The sequence below is a fragment of the Tursiops truncatus genome, chromosome 12, assembly GCF_011762595.2.
Source record: "Tursiops truncatus isolate mTurTru1 chromosome 12, mTurTru1.mat.Y, whole genome shotgun sequence".
NCBI classification, from domain to species: Eukaryota; Metazoa; Chordata; class Mammalia; order Artiodactyla; family Delphinidae; genus Tursiops; species Tursiops truncatus.
The window spans coordinates 15045914-15055789 of record NC_047045.1 but is presented as its reverse complement, the minus strand read 5'-3'; the positions used below and the strand labels follow the sequence as shown (position 1 = coordinate 15055789).

Sequence of the window (9876 nt, the reverse complement as noted above, 5' to 3'; positions counted from 1 at the left end):
ATCTGTCTTCTTTACTCGTACTTTAAAAAAATATTTTATCAGAGCCCAAATTTATAGCTCTTTCTTCAATCAACAAGAGAGAGTAGCATGAAAATCCTTGAAGAGATATGTGATGCGAAAATAACATGACTGTTCAATAATCATATCTGCGTGACTGATCCCAAGCTTATGTCTGCCTCCAAATAGCAAGGGAAGGTCAAGTGTCCCCCTTCCCCTCCCCGCCAAAGGGTATTAACGTGTTGGATTCTTTTTCCATTTTCCCTCTTCGTCAGCACTGACATCCAGCTTCCATCACGGCTGTTAGGGCTACTGAGCTGAGCCACATGACACGGTGTGTAGACCCGCAATGGCTCAGATGAAAACAAAAGCATAAATAAAAGAAATAGCTGCAGTTTCTGTGGGGGAGGAAGGTGGGGTCTGGAGTGAAGGCAAGCTCCCTCCACGGGAAAACTTGGGCGAGTCAGCACACCGACAGGAAGCTCACGCTCCCCGGATGGGAGAGGTTTAGACATCCCAAGAAGAGTTGTTTGATTCGTTTGTCACTTGGTTTCTGTTCCACTCTATTTAAAGGATACATACCACTCCTTCTCACCATATTTTTAAAACAATGTCTGCAAATATAGTGGGAAATGCTGGTCAGTGTTTGCTCCAGGGCTGTGTGTATGTATGCATATATATGTATGTGTGTGTGTGTGTGTGTGTATACATATATATATGTATAGATATATATAGATATATATAGATATATATATAAAGAGAGAGAGAGAGAGAAATCTGTAAGTCGCAAAGTGAATCACCCTCTTCCTCTATGGGAGTTGTCATGTGATTGGCCTCAGCAAATACAGTGCATCCATCCAAATTTCCAGGCAAATGTTTATTTGGGATGATTTTTCCCTGCCCACACGCCATGTGGCCCATGCGAAATGGGGCTGTCATGGATGTCATGCATTACAATGAAACGAGCAGGACTTTTCCAGAACTTATAGGTTCTAGGAAGGAGGTAGGAGGCCGAGAGATTTCACTGAGGAGGCCACTCAGCTCCCAGCTTGTTGAGTTTATGAAAACTGAAGGCAATCTGTCCTCTGCGAATGCATTGCGTATGAGCAGAGAAGGTGACTGAAAGGGCCACCAAAACATGTACACGTGTTTAATGGGAATATGGAATTCTCAAGTTAAATGAGAATATGGAATTTATTCTACACCTTAAAGTTTAGACTTTTAGATTCCCTTAAAAATTTAAGTGTATGAACTTAAAAATGGCCGACCACATAAACTGTATAAGCAACTAGTGAGAACCTGCTGTATAGCACAGGGAACTCTACTCAGTGCTCTGTGGTGACCTACCTGGGAAGGAAACACGAAAAAGAGGGGATATATGTATACATAGAGCTGATTCACTTCTCTGTACAGCAGAAACTAACGCAACACTGTAAAACAACTATACTTCAATAAAAATTAATTTAAAAAAATAAATAAAATGTAAAACAAAAACCAAAGATGGGTCATATAGGAGGTGGCGTCACTTATGGGGGGAATCTCCCTTTTCATATTGTAATTGCCTATACAGTGACTGCAGTGATGCCATGAGTCACGCAGAGGAGGTTTCTATGTGCTGGGGGCTGAGGAGTGTTCTAGGGCGTTGTCTAGGCTTCTCAGTGAAGAATTTGTCCGTGAGAAGTGCAGCCAAAGTTGTGGATGAGCAAAAAAGAAGCACTGCCTGCCTTGGGATTAAATTTTGAGGCCCATGATTTAAGAAAGTAAATTAGTATCATGTAAAACGGGGTTAATAATACCTACTTCAGAGGATTGCCACGAGGAGGAATACATTTTAAGACGTGGACATATGGTGTAAACTATAAATGGCTTTACAGGCATGAGACTATTATTACTATTTTAGTAGGAGTTCTGGAAGATATAGGTAATGTATTTCCGGGAATTGTTTCATTCCCCGGACTCATGAGATGTGTCAAAAGCCCAGTCTATCTCAAGCCTTATCCTGTGGACAGCCATCTTATCTCTTATTTGTGAGGACTCTCATTCTTAGAGGGTAGATTATGTGACCTAGTTTAGCAGAGGTCTGAGGACACTTAGAGAAATATGATTTTGACAAAATCCAGGAGGAGAACTCAGATGGGCATCTAAATCAGGAAACACGAACACACCAGAACCTTAAAAGTCCTTATGGACTTTGGTTCATGATGGCAAATGAGGAATTGAATTACAGTCTCTGTCTTTCTTGGATCATTCTCAATTCTTCCTAATTATGGCCAATACACTGTCCTGAGAATCTGAAATCTAAAAAGACATTTTTCAAAGACTTCCAAGCTAATAACGGCAATGATAAAATTTGTCTTGCATCTTCTTTTCTTCATATCCTTACAGTTTTTGTCACAAAAGATACAGTGCTCAATACCTACACATTTAGAGAGAAATGAGCCCAAAGATAAAACACTTTTGAAATTGCCTGATTCTTTTTTCTGTAAACACAAGCAAGAAAAGCAATTGCTTAGCCCAGTACAGTCAATACCGTCAAAAGATTTTCCAGTGTTTCAATGATGAAATGCTTTCTGCATATAAAACTCAAATTTAACAATTTCTAGTCATCATTTAAATGAGAAACTTGAGTATGTTAACAATTTAGAAGACGTTTACATAAAAAGAGATCATTTCGACTTGATAATTATCCAGTCCACAAGAAAATCATGGGACACTCCTCTGGGAAATACAGAGCAGAACAAATGGAAAGAAAAAGAAATAGAATACAATGGAAACTTGGAAAATGAAAAGAGGAAATCATGTCCTTTGAAAAAGGATGAGTTGCCCTGATTCATGCAATAACTTTTGGCTAGTTGGTGAGAGAGAATTTTGTGCATGTTGGACCCAGGTACATATTTTTGGAAACAGTTTCAGAACTAAATATTTCTCCCTTGGGGTTCTTGAAACCTTAGGTGATGGTGATAAAGTCAAAGCCCAGAGGTTAATGTCAAAGGGAGCAATCCCTGAAAGTCATGGATCAGACCAGCACAAGCCTAGAAACAAAGGACAATTAGAACACAGACCAGACAGGCAAATGGGGTAGGTTTCCCGCAAACAGCAGTATGGAGACAGGAGTCCATCAACGCGTCTTGTACCAAATGGCCCATGAAGAATCTGAACTTATCCAAGTACAAAAATGAAAGTTTCTATTTTCTTCCAAAAACATCTACTAACTGGGCTCTGTTGACACCTCACTTGCATGCATTCTTCTGGAACGTTGGAAAACATTTATTCATTCATTCAGTTCCCATCTCATTGGTGGCAAACACCATCACCAATGAGAGGACTTCATTAGGAAGTCCTAATGAAAAGTTTTTTGACGAAGACATTTGAAAGCTGCCAGAATGGAGCCCAAAGAAACAATGACATGCTCAGTATTGCAATTTCTGGAATTTATTGTGAAATGGGACCTTTACGAATCTCTGCCAAACTTATCCTTCTGCTTAAGACTTTTCACTACTCTTTGTATATGTATTGCATCGTGTGAAAAAAACTTTTGAAATTAAAATGAATAAAAAGTAGTTCTTCGGGCTTCCCTGGTGGCGCAGTGGTTGAGAGTCCTCCTGCCGATGCAGGGGACACGGGTCCGTGCCCCGGTCCGGGAAGATCCCACATGCCGCGGAGCGGCTCGGCCCGTGAACCATGGCCGCTGAGCCTGCGCGTCCGGAGCCTGTGCTCCGCAACGGGAGAGGCCACAACAGTGAGAGGCCCGCGTACCGCAAAAAAAAAAACCCAAAACAACAACAACAAAAACTGGACAGGGCTTACCTGGTGGCGCAGTGGTTGAGAGTCCACCTGCCGATGCAGGGGACACGGGTCCGTGCCCCGGTCCGGGAAGATCCCACATGCCGCGGAGCGGCTGGGCCCGTGAGCCATGGCCGCTGAGCCTGCGCGTCCGGAGCCTGTGCTCCACAACGGGAGAGACCACAGCAGTGAGAGGCCCGCGTACCGCAAAAAAAAAATAAAAAAATAGTTCAACCAGCCATGAGGGAAGATAGATGGACAACGCTGGCAAAATGTGAATATGCGAAGAAGATTCATTTTGAAAAAAATTAAGGTTTGAAGACAAAAACTGTTGTGTACGGCCCCGGGCGACCCCGGGAGTCCCGACCAGCAGGACAAATCCTTGTGAGTCCGAGGAGGAACCTGTGGGGGTTGAAAAAAGGGGGAAGGGCAGGAGACGCGAAAGAATGGAGGCAAGACAGAATCCTGATCAAGCCTCAAACTTTTATTGCTGCGGTAGCTGTATTTATACACTGCAGAGAAAGGGGGGCGGGATTCAGAATGAGGGAAGTACTTGGCTAATCATCATTGGTGCTGCGTGCGCGGGCTTTCATTTTAGGCGCGAACTTCTATCTCATAAATCAGGAAGAGAAGCAGGGTGTCGGCCATCTTCTAATGGCGAAAACTTCTTGGCTCCCAACATTTCCTCCCTTTTTATTTCTTTTAAGGAGGTGGGCATTAACCGAGTGAGGGAGTAGTGACCTGAATCCTCCCGTGGACAAGGTATGTGTGTCCACACTCATCGGCTCTTGGTATCTTTTGGGGAGGAGAGGCAGAGCCAAAGATAATCTTAGCTACTAAAAGCCAAAAACAATGTTTAGATACCAACCTCTATCATAATTCAGGTATACTCACAGGGAATAACAGAGATTACCTTGTATATACATATATACACGTTTTCCCTTGTGCATGCTTTGCTGCCACACTCAACTCGGTACCCATACCCTCCATCAAAGAGGGGGGTAGGCATGTCTCTGTTTCATGCCGCTCCAGTGGAGGGGCAGCCAAAATCATCCTTTGGTTCTGCTTCTGTAATGGCGAGGCGATGGTAATGTATCAGGTTAAATTTTGAGGCAAGTGGGGAGTGCTTTCAGCCTGTCCAACAACCAGCAAAGATGACAGGATCAGGGTCACAACGGATAGCTCATGTCGTCTCTGCCGCTCTTTCAATATTAGGAGGGTCTCCATCTTTTTCTGAAAAAGAAAAAGAAATACAATCTCAGGGAAAAGGGCCCTGGATAAAATTTATTACTTTATAGAACTTATAGGTCTAATAAGGCGCTCAGGCAACCAGCGTGCTCCACCTTCTTTGGTATTATATACACATGCGGATCCCCTCCCCCAGATGAGGAGTGGATCGGGTCCATGCCATTTAAAGGTCAAAGGGTCTTTCCACATAACTTGTGCATATTGATTTTTAGTTTCTTGATGCCAAAGGCGATCGGCGGCAGATCTACCATTATTATCTAATTGTAAAAAATTAATTACAAACAGGGCATGACTAAGAATATTTTTTGGGGAATTTTTTGTAGCAGTTAAATCATTATTTTTAAGCTTGGAAATGGTATTTTTAAGGGTTTGATGGGCTCTTTCTACTATGCCTTGACCCTGGGGGTTATATGGAATTCCCGTAAGATGTTTTATTTGAAGCCGGGTGCAAAACTCTTGGAAAGCCTGGGAGGTATACCCAGGCCCATTATCTGTTTTAATTATTTGAGGCTTGCCTAAAACTGTAAAACATTGGAGCACATGTGAAATAATGTTTTTTGTGGCTTCTCCTCCCTGAAGGGAGGCATATATAAAGCCGCTAAAGGTATCAATGGACACATGAATAAATTTTAATTTTCCAAATTTAGCAAGATGGGTAACATCCATCTGCCAGATTTCATTAGGTAATAGACCTCTTGGGTTTACCCCAAGATGTGGAAGAGGTAAAAATGTAACGCACCCTGGACAATTTTTTACAATTTGTCTTGATTGTTCTCGAGTAAGCTTAAACATTAAGCGAAGAGTATGTGCATTAACATGATGTAGCTGATGAAATTGAGTAGCTTGAGAAACAGAATCAGAGGTTACGGTGCACATCAGGCGGGCATTTTTATCAGCTAAATCATTGCCCTGAGAGAGGGGTCGTGAAAAGTTTCCCTGTTTTTTGGGGAGCAATTGGCCATTTATATCCGTTTTTGAAAAACATTCTGAAGACCAATGTTTGCCTCTTTTACAACGAGGGCAAACGGTGGTGGGAGGAGCCCGGGATTGATATTGGGGTTGTTGTGGGTTAGCCTTTAATGACTGTCCTTGTCTATGTAATGAACAATTCCGGGCAAAATGTCCAGGTTGTTTGCAATTATAGCAAGTTTTTTGTTGTTTATCTAGGACGGATGTATCTTTAATAAAATCTTTTAGAGCAGCTCCAATCGCAAGACCAACAGAATGGGAGGGACCAATTCCGGAGCACAACTTAATGTAATCAGCCAGGCTACCACCACGATGAGCCCAAAGGGCAGCTTGGCAGGCCGGATTGGCATTTTCATAAGCTAAATGTTTAACAAAGGCATTATCAGTTTCACTATCACCCACTACACGCTCGGCGGCGTCCGTGAGGCGGCTAATAAACTCACAATAAGGCTCTTCTGGTTCCTGGCGAATTTTTGCCAAGGAAGTTGTGGGCGAACCCTTAGGCGGAAGACGGCGCCAGGCCTTAAGGCCAGCATGTTGTATTTGAGCCAACAAACCAGGGGGAAAAGCAGCCTGAGACTCATTGGATTCATAGGGGGGACGGCCAAGTAATTTATCTCGGGTCCATGATCGGGAAGTTCTGTTTTCAGCATTTCTTTGGGCAGTTTCTCTACAATTTTCTGCAAATTCAGTGCGCCATAAAACAAAATCTCCCCCAGAAAGGGTGGCCCGAGCCAGGGTAAGCCAATCATTTGGGGTCAGCCAGCGATCGCTTAATCCCTCCAAGATTGCCAATGTATAAGGGGCTGTGGGCCCATAATTATTGACAGCAGATTTTAAATCTTTTATATGTTTTAAATTGAGGCGGCGATATTTATGTTCAAAAGGGCCGCCCCCAGAAGAATTATGAATATCTGGTCCCTCATCAGGTTCAGGAGATTCTTCTCCCTCTTCCTCTTCCCCTTCCTCACTATCTTCAGCTTGAATTTCACCTTGAGTGGGTAAATTTTGACTGCGAGTAACAGGGAAGGCTAACTTAATGGATCCTGGTTTTTGTCGAAGCGGGGGTTTATTGGGACCGTTCGAGACATTAAAAGAAGTAAGCTCCACCTCAAGGGCCTTAAGCTCCTTTAGGAGATCCAAGCGTTCCCGTTTTTGTTGTAAAACATCTCTCAAAGAGGAAATTTCCTGGGTTAAGGCCATCTTAGCCTGTCGAAGGGGATCAATCAGGGGGGCAATGGAAGCAGGGGCGCTAAAGGCAGGCATCTGATGAGGAGTATTATAAGATGGTGGAGGCTTCAAAAGGGGGAATCCCCAGGGATCATCATTGCGATGATAACGAGCAGCCTGCTCATCGAGAGTTTCCTGATCTTGGGGGGAAAGCTGGTCATCATTGGGATCACCCTTAATAGCAGTAAGGGAAGGATAAATCTTTGGGATAACTTTATCATCTGTGGGATAATGATGACCGGTTTCTGGAATTTTTGGGAACTCTTCATTTGAACCCATATCAATGGTAACGGATGGACAAGCTGAATGGAGACGAGAGGCTGCTTTAAGAATTGTCTCCCCGGTCTCTACAACCTTTTGGACATCGGGGTCAAAAAAATGACCCATGAGAATCTCCCTAATTAAATTCCAATACGAAAATGCAGTCACAGGCACTTTAGAAGGCCCAAAGGTTTGATAATAATCATTTAAACAATTTCCTACACGATTCCAGCATTTTTTATCTATTGTCCCTTCCTGTGGGAACCATGGGCAAACATCAGACAAGAACATAAAAAATTCACGCAAATCTTTTTTTCTAGCCTTAATCTTCCGCATCTTGAGGGAATCCTCGATCCCCTGAAGAAAGAGTTCATGGGAACTCAATTCCTGTCCCATATTTATAGCTCCGCTTACCTTATCCTCAGGTCACGACTGCCGAAGGGCGGCCAGTCCTCCGGGGACCTAATCAAGCTGCACTTTCGAGTAAGTCTCGCGGCGGCTCAGTGGGTGCCTGGCCAGGCGTTCGTAAGCGTGCTACCTCCGTCAGGATCCGTTCCTCGAGCCCCACGTTGGGCGCCAATTGTGTACGCCCCGGGCGTCCCCGGGAGTCCCGACCAGCAGGACAAATCCTTGTGAGTCCGAGGAGGAACCTGTGGGGGTTGAAAAAAGGGGGAAGGGCAGGAGACGCGAAAGAATGGAGGCAAGACAGAATCCTGATCAAGCCTCAAACTTTTATTGCTGCGGTAGCTGTATTTATACACTGCAGAGAAAGGGGGGCGGGATTCAGAATGAGGGAAGTACTTGGCTAATCATCATTGGTGCTGCGGGCGCGGGCTTTCATTTTAGGCGCGAACTTCTATCTCATAAATCAGGAAGAGAAGCAGGGTGTCGGCCATCTTCTAATGGCGAAAACTTCTTGGCTCCCAACAACTGTAATGTTATTCATTACTGTGCTAGACCAATGTGAAGGAATACATTTTTCCCTTTTTTCAAGAAATGTATTAATATATTTAAAATATATTAAGCCATTACTTTTTACCTTTTTCGGCAATATTTCGTTAATTTTGTATTGCTTTTTTACTAGCATGATTATAGTTACAGAGATGAATGAAGCACTCTTCACTGTTTACATTTCTTTTCTGTCCATTATTATGTACTTGTTTCAGTCTGTGATAATTACTGAAATAATCTTATGATGGGGGTATGAAGAAACTCTTAAAGACCCTAGGTGGGCCTCTAGAGGCACCACTGCTTGAGCCCCTTCCTCAGCCACCCCCTACAAACTTGCATCCCACCCAGCCTCTCCATATCAATCAGGGAGGCTGAGGAGGAAATGCAGGCTTTGCGCCATTAAAGGTCGATCAACAACCACCGCCCCTCCCCGCCCACCACACACACCTCTAATCATTCCTGGAGCTAGAATGTGGGGTAGTTAGTATCATTTGTTCTCAGAATTTCTTTTATCTTCAATTCTGGAAAACAGGAAAGATTTTGATCAACCCCCCACACCACCACATATTTTTTTTTTAATATACTTTATTGGAGTACAACTGCGTCACAATACCTTGTCAGCCTCTGTCGCACAACAAAGTGAATCAGTCGTATGCATACATACATTCCCATATCCCCTCCCTCTTGAGCGTCCCTCCCACCCTCCCCATTCCACCCCTCTAGGTCGTCCCAAAGCCCCGAGCTGGTCTCCCTGTGCTATGCAGCTGCTTCCCACTAACTATCTATTTTACATTTGGTAATGTATATATGTCCATGCCACTCTCTCACTTCGTCCCAGCTTACCCTCCCCCCTCCCCGTGTCCTCAAGTCCATTCTCTATGTCTACGTCTTTATTCCTGCCACAGGAATAAATGTGGCCCTGCCACTAGGTTCATCAGTACCATTTTTTTTTTTTTTTAGATTCCACATATATGCGTTAGCATACGGTATTTGTTTTTCTCTTTCTGACTTACTTCACTCTGTGTGACAGACATTTTAAAACAAGTAGGAGATCAGTTCTTGAATCACTTCTTCTATTGAACTTGATTGTACCAGATTGGCATTGCTTAATATGCATATAAAATAATTTTAGTTTAACGGGATCATTTTGAGCCTTTCCCGTAATAAAAATTTTTTTTAAAAATCCTCAACTTTAAGTATCTTATATCACTTAAACTCATAGCTTTAAAATAGAATGGTAGAGAAATTTAAAATATGTGATCATACCCCTTTAATGCACAGGAGAAAAATTCACATTGAATTATCATCTTTGCAGCTGCTGCAATACTGACAGTATTTGCCCGTAATGGAAACTTTGCTTCTATTCCCAGTTGAAAAAGACAAAAATGGTTCTGATATGCACAGCGTTCTTTTGTTTGCAAAGATGTATACTTATTA

The 9876-nt window shown here is 43.1% G+C and overlaps 1 long non-coding RNA gene across 3 annotated transcripts; it reads right to left on the bottom strand.

Annotated features, from left to right (window-relative positions):
• Positions 1-7902: 7902 nt before the first annotated feature.
• LOC141275984 (uncharacterized) lies at positions 7903-9116 on the bottom strand. Of its 3 annotated transcripts, none has more exons than XR_012324706.1 (2): positions 8887-9116; positions 7903-8441 (listed from the first exon to the last, which is right to left on the bottom strand). It is a non-coding gene; the product is annotated as an uncharacterized lncRNA (long non-coding RNA). The 3 variants fall into 3 exon arrangements; XR_012324704.1 differs by having other exon boundaries at positions 7903-8436; XR_012324705.1 differs by having other exon boundaries at positions 7903-8418.
• Positions 9117-9876: the final 760 nt, after the last annotated feature.